The sequence below is a fragment of the Acanthochromis polyacanthus genome, chromosome 4 (genome assembly GCF_021347895.1).
Source record: "Acanthochromis polyacanthus isolate Apoly-LR-REF ecotype Palm Island chromosome 4, KAUST_Apoly_ChrSc, whole genome shotgun sequence".
Taxonomy (NCBI): Eukaryota; Metazoa; Chordata; class Actinopteri; family Pomacentridae; genus Acanthochromis; species Acanthochromis polyacanthus.
Genome location: NC_067116.1, coordinates 27,138,099 through 27,152,425, shown reverse-complemented (window position 1 = coordinate 27,152,425; position 14,327 = coordinate 27,138,099).

Here is a 14,327-nt window from a genome sequence, read left to right as displayed (position 1 = left end):
GTGAAATGCAGATGTTGAGGTCTCAGAGAGGACTCAGGCTAAGGTAACAAAGGTTTTGAAGCAGACAAATAAAGACCTTAAGAAGGAACATTATACGTTAATCATATGATTATGCTTGCTAAAATACATATATATTTTTTGAAGTGTTGATCTGATTAAAAGTAATGATTCAGATGATTTATTATGTTCAGATTGAGAAGAATGATTTAAGAAGTGATTCTGTGTGAAGTAATCCTTGTTTAGGCTCTGTGTGTGCGTACAGGCCTCATAGGCTTGTGTGTCCAGGCCTTAAGAAAGCAGAAGTGCAGTAAACAACAGTCACCATGACTCGGCAGCCACAATGACATTGCAGCCTCCTCAGAAAAAAGGGAAGTTTGGGAAAAACCCAAAAGGGTGGGCTGAAATGTGTGTGTGTTAAACAGAATGTGGACACTGTGTATTTGCTGTAACAACATGACTTCTGTATTACAACTGTATGTGATGACAAAGTTGATTGCATAAGTTAGACGGTGTCAGAGGGCGTACCTAGCCAGTTTTGTGTGTCTGGAGAGAGTATAAGAATGGGAGAGCAGAGACATTATAGGGGAGTCGTTCGCCGGAGCTGCTAAGAAGAAGCTGCAAAGGGAACTTGGCCGGAGTTCTGAAGAATCTTCACCTTCCTCTTTTGCCCAAGAGACGGGAAGACGACGCGGGACTTAGGCTCCAGAGATCGCTGAGGACATCGTTGGAAGCAAAGTCTTTTTCTGACTTTGTTCAACAAGCGAAGACCACACTCTGCCAAACGGAGAGTCCTAAGAGGTTCTGCAGTTATCCAGAAGAAACCAATAGAGGGAAGAACCGACTACACCCGAAGAGGCAAAGGAGGCAACAGCACCGGGCTGTTCCCCTCCCCGGGGCTGGGAGACCCAGTGACCCACTACAGCCTGAACAGACGAGGGTTTTCCATCACCACCATACTACAGAGAAGACAGCTGGGGCGTAAGCACTAACGTTCCAGCCAATTCCAGAGGTAACTGCCAGACCACGATTGGCTTACAGGACTCCTCCGCTCCCCCCTGCCGAGGGATAAGATCCTTTTGTCCACAAAGAAGACATCGTACCGAGTCCTCCGGACAACTGAGTGCTTTTCCCAGACGCAAGACAAGACCGAGTGATACGGTAGTGGCCATGCTGTTCGCTCTCTCTCCTAAATTTAATAATTAGAGAAGATTGTCAGGTACGCTCAATTTATTTACTTTAGTCTCATTTTTAATCAGAAATAATTAATTGTTTTAATCATGAATTGATGCTGTGCTCTTGCTAAAATTTGCTTAATAAAACGCTCTGTTGCATTTAAAGAGAAGCCTAATGAAATTATTATAAACCACTGAAAATCTGCATAGTGGTAAAAAGTTAAGTTGATTGTGTGCATTCAATCCAATGGTTCTTAAAGGTTACTTAGTTCAAAGTGAGATTGTTTAAACATTACCCCTGAGGTTAGTTCTTTCCAAACCTCTAAAACGAACCCAGGAATAGCACCAAGTGCAGGCAAGTCCTTAAGAGAGAAGCTGACCGATAACGAATGTGAATGATAGATCAATTCTACTACTAGAAAGGCTGCTTGGTGGAATAGCATTTATCAGATAAGAGGGGTGAGACATTCGGATGCAAGGCAGTTAGAACCTGGGCGAGTATCTCTCGATTCCAGCTTAATTTATTCTGCTGAAACCTGTTAGGTGAAATACTAATAGGCAGTTAGAATCTAACCCTTTAAACGGAGAGCTGGACCAACTTTAACCTGAGGCAAGGGTTAAAAAAGGCTAGACTGGCGAACAACACAGATGAAAATATTCCACAAAAAACGGCCATAATCCAACCTTGGACATCCAGACGAAACAAGCCAGTAAAATATTTTGTCCAAAACATGTCTTGAAGTCGGTGTATAATCCACGAATAGGTCGTTTTTGAGGGAATGCACCTCGCGATGTGCATCCAATATTCCCTGTATTTCTCGTCATATTTTTATTTACAAATAGAATATTAGCAAATTTTTGTACTGAAAATGGCTGGAATTGACTGCAGCTTATAGGGCTACAGGTTGGGCAAAACAGTTAATCATGTAGAAACTAACACAGAAAATCTCACTAAATTCAGAATATAGACCTGATTTTTAACTCATATCTAAGGTGTTTCTATCAGATGACCTGCAAAGTGGCATATTTAAAATGGCTCTGAAGTGACTGCTGGTTAACACACAGTTCTAATGGGCTGCATTTCAGTCAGTACTGTATAATCATTGGATTGTCTGACTTGAAAAACTGAAAAATATGGAAATGAGAACAGCTTTATTGGGAATTCAGTTATATTAAATACAGTATGTTTGAGCACAGAGAATGGGACAGACTGTAAAAAGATGTAAACACTGACTGGGTTTGGTTTTACTAGAGCACAACAGGCAACTAAAACACAGGAACCCACCCAGTCCTTCTTTGCTGGTTTCAAACGGATGCTGAAGTTCCCACCATCTCTGAATGTCTCTCAGCTTTACAGTTTCCACAGAGCCCTGACCTGCTGGTCGTACGATCAAAGCTAATAGTAATGTTATCTCCATTAGCTGCACAGTGGGTTAACACTAAGAACTTTTCTATCATTGTGGGGACACTGGCATTAAAAATACAAGAAATCCATTGGATCTTCAGTTCCTTTAATGCTGTAAGTGCATGGAAATTCTTGTTTTCACTCTTGCAGCCAACAGCTGGTTGTGCTTTAGTTTTTGCTATCTACTGTTTAAACTTTATAGGTAAATGTGATATATAAATAAAGGTGATTTGACCTGACAAAATTAAACAATTATATAAGAAAGCATCCTGATTGAAGTCTAAGACTTGCAAAAAATGCTTCTTGCACTTGCTGCTGATCATTTCTGGCAGAGTGTTCCACATTGTCGATTCATTTTGTGAAGAGGAGCAGCCTTCCTGAAATAAAGCATTAAAATGTGTCTGCACCCACAGCAGTTTGGCTTTTATCAGCTCAGATGATTACCATTAAACGGTACTTCCAGGATTTATTCTTCATTAAATGTGTCTTCGACTTATATAAATGGCTTCATTTTTGAAAGCATAACACTTGCAGGTCAAATATTGTTCTCTGCCTGTGCCAGGCGGGTAAACGATACCAGATGACAGCGTTGTTGGGGAGGGCACTCCGTATCGTTGTGGCCCCAGCAGCAAGTCAGGCTAAAGTAAATACTGATATGATTGTAGTGAACTGAAACCAATTTGCCTGCGGCTGATACGTCGAGGAGAACATGAGAGACACCGGGACTGAATCGAAACTGGGCTGAGGCCTTGTTCAGAGTGAAACAGTCAGTGCTGCTGAGCATTTATATTTATAATAAACACACAGACGTTTGCTAAACTCAACAAGAAATATAAAGTGTGTCATTGTGTTTTAAGTTGTGTTGACGTTTCAGGTATTTTCCAACTATTAACACAGAAATTATTTACTTATTAACCTTTTTCAGTGGACTAGAAAATGGGTGATTGTCAATATGCTGTTTACTAATTTAAAAATCCTACAAGATAGATATTGGTTCTAGCTCATTTCTATTGTTTTCTCAAAGTACAAACACAATTTCAGCTTTTATGCTTAGTGCGAGCGCATAATAAATGTTCAGGCAATTTTGAATATTTGGGATTTTGACAACACATATTTGAAGAAACACAGGACCTTCCAGGTCACTCTGCACAGGAAATCACTGATAAAAGGATCATGAAAGCACTTCTAATGACTCACCCAGTGAAACATATAGTACTTTCTTATACAGGTGACCTGATTTGATCGCTGTCTGTAGAAATAGCAGTATCCTGCTATGCCCTGTACTAATGATTTTTGCTGTCTGCTGTGCCAAGCCATTTGTCCCTCAGCAGGCTGAACCTTAAGCAAACAGCTTTTCCAGCATCTGAAGGAGCCACTGTTTACCTATCATGAGCTGCCTATAGAAAAGCTCACAAAAAGAGAATCTACTTCACTTTCTTGTAGAAATGTTTGTCCTGCTGTGAATTACATGCTGTAAGAAAATCAGTGCTGAGTATGTATCCATTTATGGCTGCCTGTTACTATTATGTTCTTATTCTCGGGTATACTCATACAATAAGGCAGCATGTTCTTGTCCAACTGATTGACTATGATATCCGATTGACTACAATACATGCGTTATTAGTGCAACATAGTTACAATATCAGTCAGTGTGTGAACGGATCATTATTTTCAGTAGTGTTGTCATTTTCAGTTAGTGGGAAATGTTTCCACAGCATGGAAGGCGACAACTTAAAGTCAGTGTTTGGACATCCAAAAAAAAGTTATGACATTTCACTAAAAAACATAAATGTGAGTCTCATTGTGGTGCTTGACAAAAAAAAAAAAAAACTTAGAAGGATTCATCCTCTGAAGATTATAGATCCATCCATTCTCTATACACCGCTTTATCCTCACTAGGGTCGCAGGGGGTGCTGGAGCCTATCCCAGGTGACTCGGGCGAAGGCAGGGGACACCCTGGACAGGTCGCCAGTCTGTCGCAGGTCTACATATACAGACACACAATCACACTCACATTCACACCTACGGGCAATTTAGAGTTATCAATTAACCTCAGCATATTTTTGGACTTTGGGAGGAAGCCAGAGTGCCTGGAGAAAACCCACGCATGCACAGGGAGAACATGCAAACTCCATGCAGAAAGATCCCAGGCCCAGACCGGGATTTGAACTGGGGATCTTGTTGCTGCAAGGCGAAAGTGCTAACCACTACACCACTGTGGAGCCCGATTATAGATATATAAGAAAATAAATGTACAAAATTTCATGACATTCCCTCCTATAGTGGCTACTGCTAACGGAGCAAAAAATGATTTACTTGAACAGCTATAAAACTTTATAGAGCGTTACTAATTTCATGGTTTAAAAAAATCCAATTAATCATTTTTTTGTGCAATTCTTCCAGTTTTTATGGATTATAGCTGATAAAAGATCTAATTTCGCAGATTTAAAAAACTAGAACATGTATTTCAAACTTTCTAATATCCAACGTGGATGGACTGAGAAGAACAATACATCAGATTTTTTGGAATCTGTTTCTGCATATTTATGGACAAAAAAGGTTGTAAGTTCAGTCCAGTTCCTCTTATGAAGGAGGTTAAATTTCCCAAAACCAGGAAGAAAGTTTTAAGTAAACATCTGATAAGGTCTGTTCTGTGTTTATGCATGCAAACCAATCATCAATTAATTAATTCTCTGATGATTATTAATGTTTCCTGTTGCTGCTAACATGTCTAAAATATTTACTAAAGCACCTCTATAACAGGACAGATTACTTGGATTATGAACTGAACAGTTACTAAATGGCACATATTGGGTCTTTAAGTTTAGGTTGGGGTTGTTCTACTTATTAATAAGAACAGTGAAGATGCTGGAGGTGTGAACTGTGGCTCCAACATTACTGTTTCTAATACCTGCTTTTTCATATTAGATTAAAAAGTTGTTTAATCCAGTGGTTGGTAGTACACACATACAACAGTGTCACCAGTGCGTAGATGCAGCAGCCAGTAGACCACAACACAGCACCCAACAAAGGTAATGCTGTCCACTTGGTGGAACCATTAATGTTAGATGTTGCTGATGAGCTTCTCAACCATTACACCAGGCTCCAACCATACTGCCTGATTGTAATTGTAGTGAGCTTGGTGTGTATGTCACCACACTGGAACTAATGGTGACAATGTGGTTTATGCCTTTATACAGTCACAACAAATGCAATAATACAATACAATGACTTCATTAATCCCCAAAGGGAAATTCAATATGGTATTTTTTAAATTCAAATGGTGACACTCAAGTAAGTCTTAATGTAAGAACATTTAGCATCAGTACAAAAAAAACACACATTAAAACAGCATTGTCGATTTATCCATCTGTTTCTCCATTTTCTTCCATTCATTTTGCCGCCTTTAGGAATCCTGATGGCTAAGCCAGCCATTCCAGACGTCTCTTCCAGAGAAATGTTTTCCAGTTCCTTCTGGGGAATCCTAATGGGTTTCCAGGCCAGATGAGATAAGTAATCCCTCCAGCAAGTGCCTGGTTTACAGCAGGGTTTCTCCAGTTAGATGTGGAAAACCTTAACATTAAAGCACCCAGGAGGCATCCTAATCAGATGCCCGGATCACCTCAGCTGTCTTCTGTCAGCGCAAAGGAACAGCAACTCTACCATCGACTAATGCACAGATAAATTTGTTGGCAACTAATTGGGTCATAGATTTTTGTTGAGTATTTTTTTCACTCATGACTGCAAACAGTATGTCATATAGAAAACCACGCACCCTAATCTGCTGCTGTCCTTTTTTCTGAATTTGTTATAAAAGAAAAAAAAAAGTTTGGGCGACAGGCCTTGAAAGGAAATTTCCCCAACTTCTATTTTGAACTCTAGTCAAGAGCTCCATTACCACTCAGGCTACAATAAGAAACACTAGAAAGAGATGTGGTGAAATGATGAAAGGCTGTCTCAGAAAATGGTAGAAAAATGGCCCATTTACTTTCTTCCATCTTTTGGGAGTCTAAATGGATTTTTATTCCGTAATCAGTGCACTGCTGCCTAACGGACACTAGAGGGCAGAGCGAGTGCAGAGAACACAGGCGACGGTCGCAGCAGGGAGCAAACTTGCTGGGCGTGTGATAAGGAGGCCTTTCACGTTAACAGGGCCTGCAGTGAATGTGCTGCTTCTCTGAGGGCATCAGGAACTTTGACAAAATATGAGCAGGTCAGGAGGAGGACAATCAGGACTTCAGCGCATTTTCCCTCCTGTGAATATAGCTGCATATGAGCAAAACCAGGATGAATTAACAGTGTTATAACATGTGATTCTGAAAAAAAAAAAACAGGTTTAATGTGAGCCAGAAGGCAGGCACAGTGGTTTAGCTGTCACACCCTCACCCACAACAATGAACGCTACCTGGGCAGCTGGGGAGACGGATGCAGCCCCCACAAATCTGCTACATTTGAAGAATGAGAGAAAACTTCAAAAATCCCCGAGCAATTAACCAATCACAGTCCAGCAGGACACTGTGACAGAGTGCACACATCATTGGTCGACAGGCTCGCATCCGTTATGCTTTCAGTGGGGCGAGATCTAAATTAGAGAGCCAATTAACTCTGCTAATAGCCCTCTCCTATTTAATCTGGAAGACAATGGGGATTGAAGAAGAAGCTTTTACAATATCCTCTTTCTGCCACGATTCTGAGGGTCTGCGTTTGCCTCCTTGTTTTCACTTCAATTAGCCCAGTGCTTTCTATGATTAAGTACCTATAATTATTTTTCAATTAAGGCTTTGATCTGGTGTGTACTGTATACAGCTCCTTAGCGTGCCTGGAAGAATGAGGATGAAACAGTAAATTTGTTCCCTTCTGTGTCGTGTTGATGAGGGTGCAAGTGAGATTAAGCTTGCAGAGCTGCTGGGAGAGCGGCTGTAGCCACAGAACTTGATCAAGATTCTTTCCGGCATTAAACTTTTTTTGTCAGTAGGTTTGCCTGCAATCACAGAGCTGTGTACTGTGTCAGTATTGGTTCTAGTAGACGTACAACATTTACATTTGTGTGCTTCTGTATTGCATTTAGAGTGGAAGAGAACAAATATAATATGCTTAGAAGTAGGGCGACATGATCTTGGAAAAGGGGGCATTGCGATATTTTGTTTATCTGTGATAAAAACTGTAACGTGAAAACATGCAGGAATTTTTACCATATGAATTGAATAACTATTTGGAAAGAATCAATCATTCTAGAATGGTTGAGGGGACCTTTCTGGGAGTGCAACTGGATTAGAAATACATTTTTAAAAGTTCTTTTTACTGTGAAGATGCTTTTATTGTGTGTGAATCATTTGGAATCTTGCTCATAGGGGCATCTGAATTAGCTTTTTATTTGTTCTGGATGACATTCACTTTTCATTTTGCACTCATACAGAGCTTTGTGGTTCTGATATTAATGGTCTGGGTAGAGACCCAGTTTTTTGTCAACATAATTCTTTCTGAAGCAGAAATATTTTCACGTGGTTGATAACCATAATTATTTGATACAGTTTAAATTTAAGAATATAAATAGATTTACAGACAAAACATTTTTTTGCACTGAATATCGGCTAGACACGACAATTATCTATGTCAATGCCAGACACAAACATTTACCAGTGTTCCCTAAACACATCACATGCAGCAGAAGTTAGCTAGGTGGCCGTGCACAGAGAAGCCTCTAGTCTCCACTCATTTACTGTGCAGCAGATCAGAAAGGTGTGAGACTAAACTTTCAGAGCTCTGATATTTTGGATGACCACTCAAAACCGGTAAGGTAGCAACTTTGCCCACATCTGGGAAAGACAGGACACAAAAATGAGTTACATGCCCCCATATGTATTATGTCATATACAATCTATCAAAGTATACTGTCAGTATAGTACCATGATCATTAACAGTGGTTTGTATGTAAATAAACATGAGATGATGTTCTTTTAGACTCATTTAAATGTAGTTGGATTCAGTACAACCCAGTGGGGGCAGTCGTATGCACCAGCTTAACTTGGATTGATACAACAAGAAACAAAAAAACCACAAAAATATAAGCAATCACAAGCACAAACATGAAAGACATTTGTGGAACAGTAAAAGCAGTTTTCAGTAAAAACAGTCATTTTTTGTTTAATAGTTAAATTTGGGTAAATCTGACATTAGAAGACCTTATTTTACTCTTTTCCAGGTCATTCTTGGTCACACACTTACAGCAGAGACTAAAAGCGTCTCTGTGTACAGTCCCTTAGCTAGCTTTTACTGTAGCCTGCATGTGAGGCGTTTAGTGAACATCGTAAACCACTGTGTCTATCAGCATATTTCAGCAAGTAGCTAGTTTTGGTTACAGTTTAATATACATTTAATGTCAAGAAGATCTTCTGAATTCCTGTGAAGATTATTTTAAGTCTTATTTTGATGCAGATTTGTACATTAGCAGGACACACAACATGAAAGTGAAAGCAGTACTATGTTTTAATGTGAACAATGTGAAGTGCACTAAAAATACTGTCTCGACAGTCATTAAATCACTGGGATAATTATTCTGACTACAGAAAAGATGATGTTGATTAAAAACAGGGACTCTGTCAGCAGTGTCTTGTAACTGTCGTCACCACACAAGGTAATTCAATTAATGTGTTTGACCATTTAAATAACCAAAGCTCTGTATGATGACTAAAAAGTTAGACCTGAATGGCATCAAAAAACTACTCTGGATGCTTTTGCCAGTGTTACACAATAAGAAGAAGTTTCCAAATGGCTTGCATTCAAAAATGTCTTTACGGTAGGAAGTAATTATTTTGCTTTTAAAATTATTTAGTATTTTCTTTGCAGATGAACTCCTTTACAAAATCTAAATCACTCTATAATGACTAATACTTTCCAAAGAGAGTTATTCAAGTCATTTGCTAAACATTTTTTTTCATATTTAATGTATTATATAATGCAGACAAAATATTTTCTTTATGTTGTTCCAGTATTGTGCAGTCTTGGCATACAGTCACATAAATACCTCTAAGTGAAGTGAAGTTAGACATTTTCTGGGAGGTAAGGATCACTGAAGATGTCAGTAAAACAAACAAAACAAGCAAAAGTGCCTGATCCTTTCATGCGCGACAAGGTACTTAATAACACTTATTATAATTCCTCTGTTTACCTGTAGCTACCTGACCTGGGAGGTAGATCAAAAGCAGCTGAGTAAAATGACAGCCTGGGTTAATTATGTGGAAAGCTGCAGGGATTAGAAGCATTCACAGTAAAATGCAACCCCCCGGGGTGGTGGAGAGGTAAAACATGTATCTAGAGGGAGGACTCTGGTAAACGCTCTGTTAAAAGTATAAAGTCAAATGTGATTTTACAGATGCAAAAGTAACTAGGGTAACCATAATGGCTAAATTTTCTTTTGTGATTTGTTACAAAGCTGCTCTCCAGCACCAAAAAGTAGTAGTCTTTGTTTTTTCATGGAAAACTTTGACTCAGAGAGATAGTTATTTGGGGTTAAATCAAGCCCACAAAGGAATTTTGAGACAAAATATTTCTTCTAGTTATTTGTTTTGCTAAAATTCATACTGGTGATCCAGTATATTCGTAATATATTTACCATGTATGAATGAGGCAATGCTAAACAGGTCGTGTTAGCTCAGTCGTGTCAAGGCTTAGCAAAGAAACTTTAGGTAACTAAACAACCCTAAATTCCAGATGTTATTAAATCCTTACAATAAAAATTGATTTTCTTTACATCTAATTAAGGCAATAAAGGAGATCATGTCACGTACTTTCGCTTAATGTAAGCAAGACGCCTGTGTTTCTGGTCAGTCAACCTCCACTACTTTTTAGAGAGCTTGGATGTGTTTTTGTGTAGATCAATGGCAAAGAGTGTGTCATTGGCATGTATTTTAATCTTTATCATACTTGTTTTTTGACTAATGACCTCTGTGTCTAAGGATCCAACCTTATCTTATTAACCATCCTGTTGTCGAAAGAAATCACCATTTTGAAGCATGAGCGTACCCACAGAAATTGTTTGCCAGGTTTTTGAAAATCTTCACACAGCAGGTTGTACAACAATTGTAAGTTTCAATAAGAAACTTTTTTGAAAGATGTTTTGAAATGTAGTCTCAAACTGTCAATGGAAATGGAACTGTTTTTTTCTGAGAAAACAAAAAAAAAGAGATTTTTCATTTTTAAAAGCTGTATTTTTTGTTATTTATTTTTTATTTTGTTTATGTGCAACACATCTTGTTTTTGTGACTTTGTAATGTTGGTACGTTTTGGTAATTTTATGTTTTTATATAGTAAAATATGTGTACAAATGTATTTGTTTTGTATTTTGACAGCAAAAAAATATATATAACTTTAAATGTTCACTTGTAGCAGACGTGTATATAGCTTGCATAGAAACATGGCTCATCTAACTAATATTTTTAAATAATTTACCCCAGACCATAATGGATTAGGCTGTCCCTTTAGATTTGTAACTTTTCCATCTGTCAGACAGTTTGGTTGACTAGTCTTAAAGCTTTGAATTCCTCTTCATACTCAAGGTCATCCTTTCTTACATTTTCTGCTCTGTCTTTGTTTGGCAAAATGGTTTTGAAGTGCAGGAAAATGGATTTCAAAATGCTAGAAACTAGGCCTGGGCCATAAAACAGAAGTAATGCCTCCTGTTATACCATCACGTCATTCAGTAGCAACAAACAAAGGTGTTCAGTAGAATGCTCAGTAATTTCACTCGAATGTATTGGGTGCAAAGCACATAATGAAGATGCAAGTCTGGTTCCTGAACAAACCCCAAGCTTTCTCTTGCCATTGCTTCTACGTGGGTCTTCTGAGGCATGCCAGTCCACGGCCGCCAGGACTTCTCGTCACCCCGTCCATGCCTGTAGATCTCGTCTGGTGGAGGCTGTGGCTGGCGGTGGATTGGTGGACGCCCTTACGATATGGTCTTCATGGTCCTAAAACATCTTCAACACCACATCTCTCACCTGTCCTTATTAATTTAGGTTTTTATTTGTGTGTTTGTCATTATTGTGTTAAGATTTACCTGTGTACCTGGATGAATAGGCTAAAATAATTAAATTGAAAGTATGCCTTTTTTCTGCTGGTCTTTTTAAGAGAAGTTCAATTATCATTGATATGACTAAAGTGAAACATTTTATGCTGATACATTTTAATCTATACGTCCCAGCTGTAGTATACACCCACAAATGCACCTAGCATGCCTTTAATACATTTCTGAGCTTGTAAATCTCTTTTTGGACTCATATTTAGGCCTACTTCCTGTGTTTCAAACTTCTCTCTTCGCCAACAGTCGATGAGAAAACTGAAATCCACAGGGAGGCCGCTAATTAACTCCTTTACTGTAATTAAAACACTAAAGTCTCTAAAGGGTGTCAGGCTCCTAATGAGTTGTGACATTTTCGAGGCTCTGCGTACCCAAAACTGTACTGTCACCATGCGCTACCTTTACGCACAGCGCGAAGGAAGCATTCACAGCTGGGCTACGATGGAAAAAAAACTCATAAAAAAAAAGGAAAGGAGAGGGGAAGAAAGAGGAAGGATGGGATGCTTTCATTGCCCTAGAATGGTAGAGAGAGGAGGAAATAATGAAATATCAGGGCTTTGTGAAAAATAGAAAAATAAAAATGGGAGGTGCAGGTAGCGAGGAGGAGGGGGGAGGCAGGAATTGTGTCTGAAACATTTTGTATGACCTCCTCCCTCGCCCATCCATCAGGCAGGCTGGCTCATTATTCTAACTAGCCAGTTCTTTTCTTCTGTTGCGGGACACCATCAGCTGCAATCTGCATGCCAATTATCGGCCAGACCCCCTGATACCCCTGCATGGAAAATGATCTGTCAAGGAAAAAAAAAAAAAGCGAGAAGGCTGGTGCACTGTAGCCCCAATCTCTCCACCCGCCCCCCACCTCCCCATCTTCCTCCTTTTTACACTCCATTCCTCTCTCTCTCTCTCTCTCTCTCTCCGCTTTCCTGTACAGCAGTGACAGGGCTTCCTCGAAAATTAATCTATGGAAAGAGAAGAAAAAAATTATAAATGTAGCTATTCTCCCACTCCGGCCGCTCAGTTCTCTGGGCTCCGGAGGGCAGGGGAAGTGGAGTTTGTGATAATTGCCAGGGAGAGGGGGGCGATAACAAAGGGACACTCTTCCCCTGAATGTTACAATAAGGGCAAGAGGAGCGGTCATGAAGCAACCGTCATGCTTTCTGTGCTCCCAGGTATGCTCCCTTTTTTCCCTTTCATTCCCATCTATTTCATCGTCAAATTACAGATGAGATGAGCTGCCATTTCTGATCACTCTCTTGATCTCTTAACTGTGCCGGGTAGGCAGAACTGGGCACAAAGAAACTGGATGTCAATGGGCCATCTGGTAATCACTGTAACCATATGAACTGTGGCTCCGGATCATAAACAAAGCACGAATACATTTAAAAGTCATGATTGACTGCTTTGATCAACTCCGCCCCCTCCAGGTGCTGCTTCCCCGCCTGTCACCTTTATGTTCTTAGATTTACACACAAAATTTGAGTATTATTGATTTTAAAATAGCGTGGATGTATCATAAACACGCTCATAACCCTTAATAATGGAGCCTATTCACCCTCTGTCGCTCTCCCTGTGACTGCCATGCAGATCTCTAGTGGTTCGATGGTCTGCAGACAACTAGGCCTCTCAGCATCTCCATATTTAGACTTTACTCACAAAGCTCTGTTTGTTGACACGCAGGCTCCACATGTGCTCAGCAAAATAAGCAAAGAACATGAGAGAAACAGTGAAATGGAAGATATAGTTGGAAAAAGAAACACAACACCAACAGCATAGACACACTTCAGCTACAGAAAGGATGACGTTGACCAGAAGCAGGCAGTCTGTCAGCAATGTCTTGTGATTATTACCACAACACAAGGCAGCACAATCAGTTAATAATCAGGTTGACCATTTAAATTGATGACAAGTGCAAAGATAGATCTAAATACCATGAAAAGCAAAATACTATTTTGGATGCATTTGCCAGAGTTACACCAACATGAGAAAGGTTTAAACGGCCAACACAATCACTGATGTGATAATGTCTCATCTCATGAAAGAACAGCTAACACTGTTACCAAAGACGGCTTGAAAAACATGGTCCAATTTTTTAATAAGTATGTAACACTGTTGAGCACTTATTTTTTTCTCAAACTAACATCTCAGAGTTAAACGAATACAAGACAGAAGCTAAAACAGATCCATCACAGCAGAATATCATGCAGCTACAGTGGACTTGTGGTCTGACTGTCCACTTCATTATTAAGAACTGACAACAGAAACTGATCTCAAACTGCATTTTTCCCAGATGATCATACAAGTAAGAATATCACAGCAAGAGACAGAAGCAATGGGGCCTCGATGAGAGACGTCAAGTCTGGGCAACAACAACGTGGCGAACACTGTGAAGGCTGCTGCACTGAAGAAGTGGTCCAGACTGCATCTTACAAATGTCAATTCATGCCCGTGCTCTATATAGCGAGCTGTTCTTTTTTTCATGTTATAGAAAAACTAAGAAATGCAATGTCTACTACATGGTGACAGCATCCTGGATCAGCTTCCACAAGTCATGAGAAGGGTTAGAATTTTACTTTAACCTCACAGTCGAAGGCTAGTCCACATAAAGTCTTCCACTTTCATTTAAAAATAATAATTAGAATAAAAAAGTCTGTCAACACAACCAAAAACACTCGAA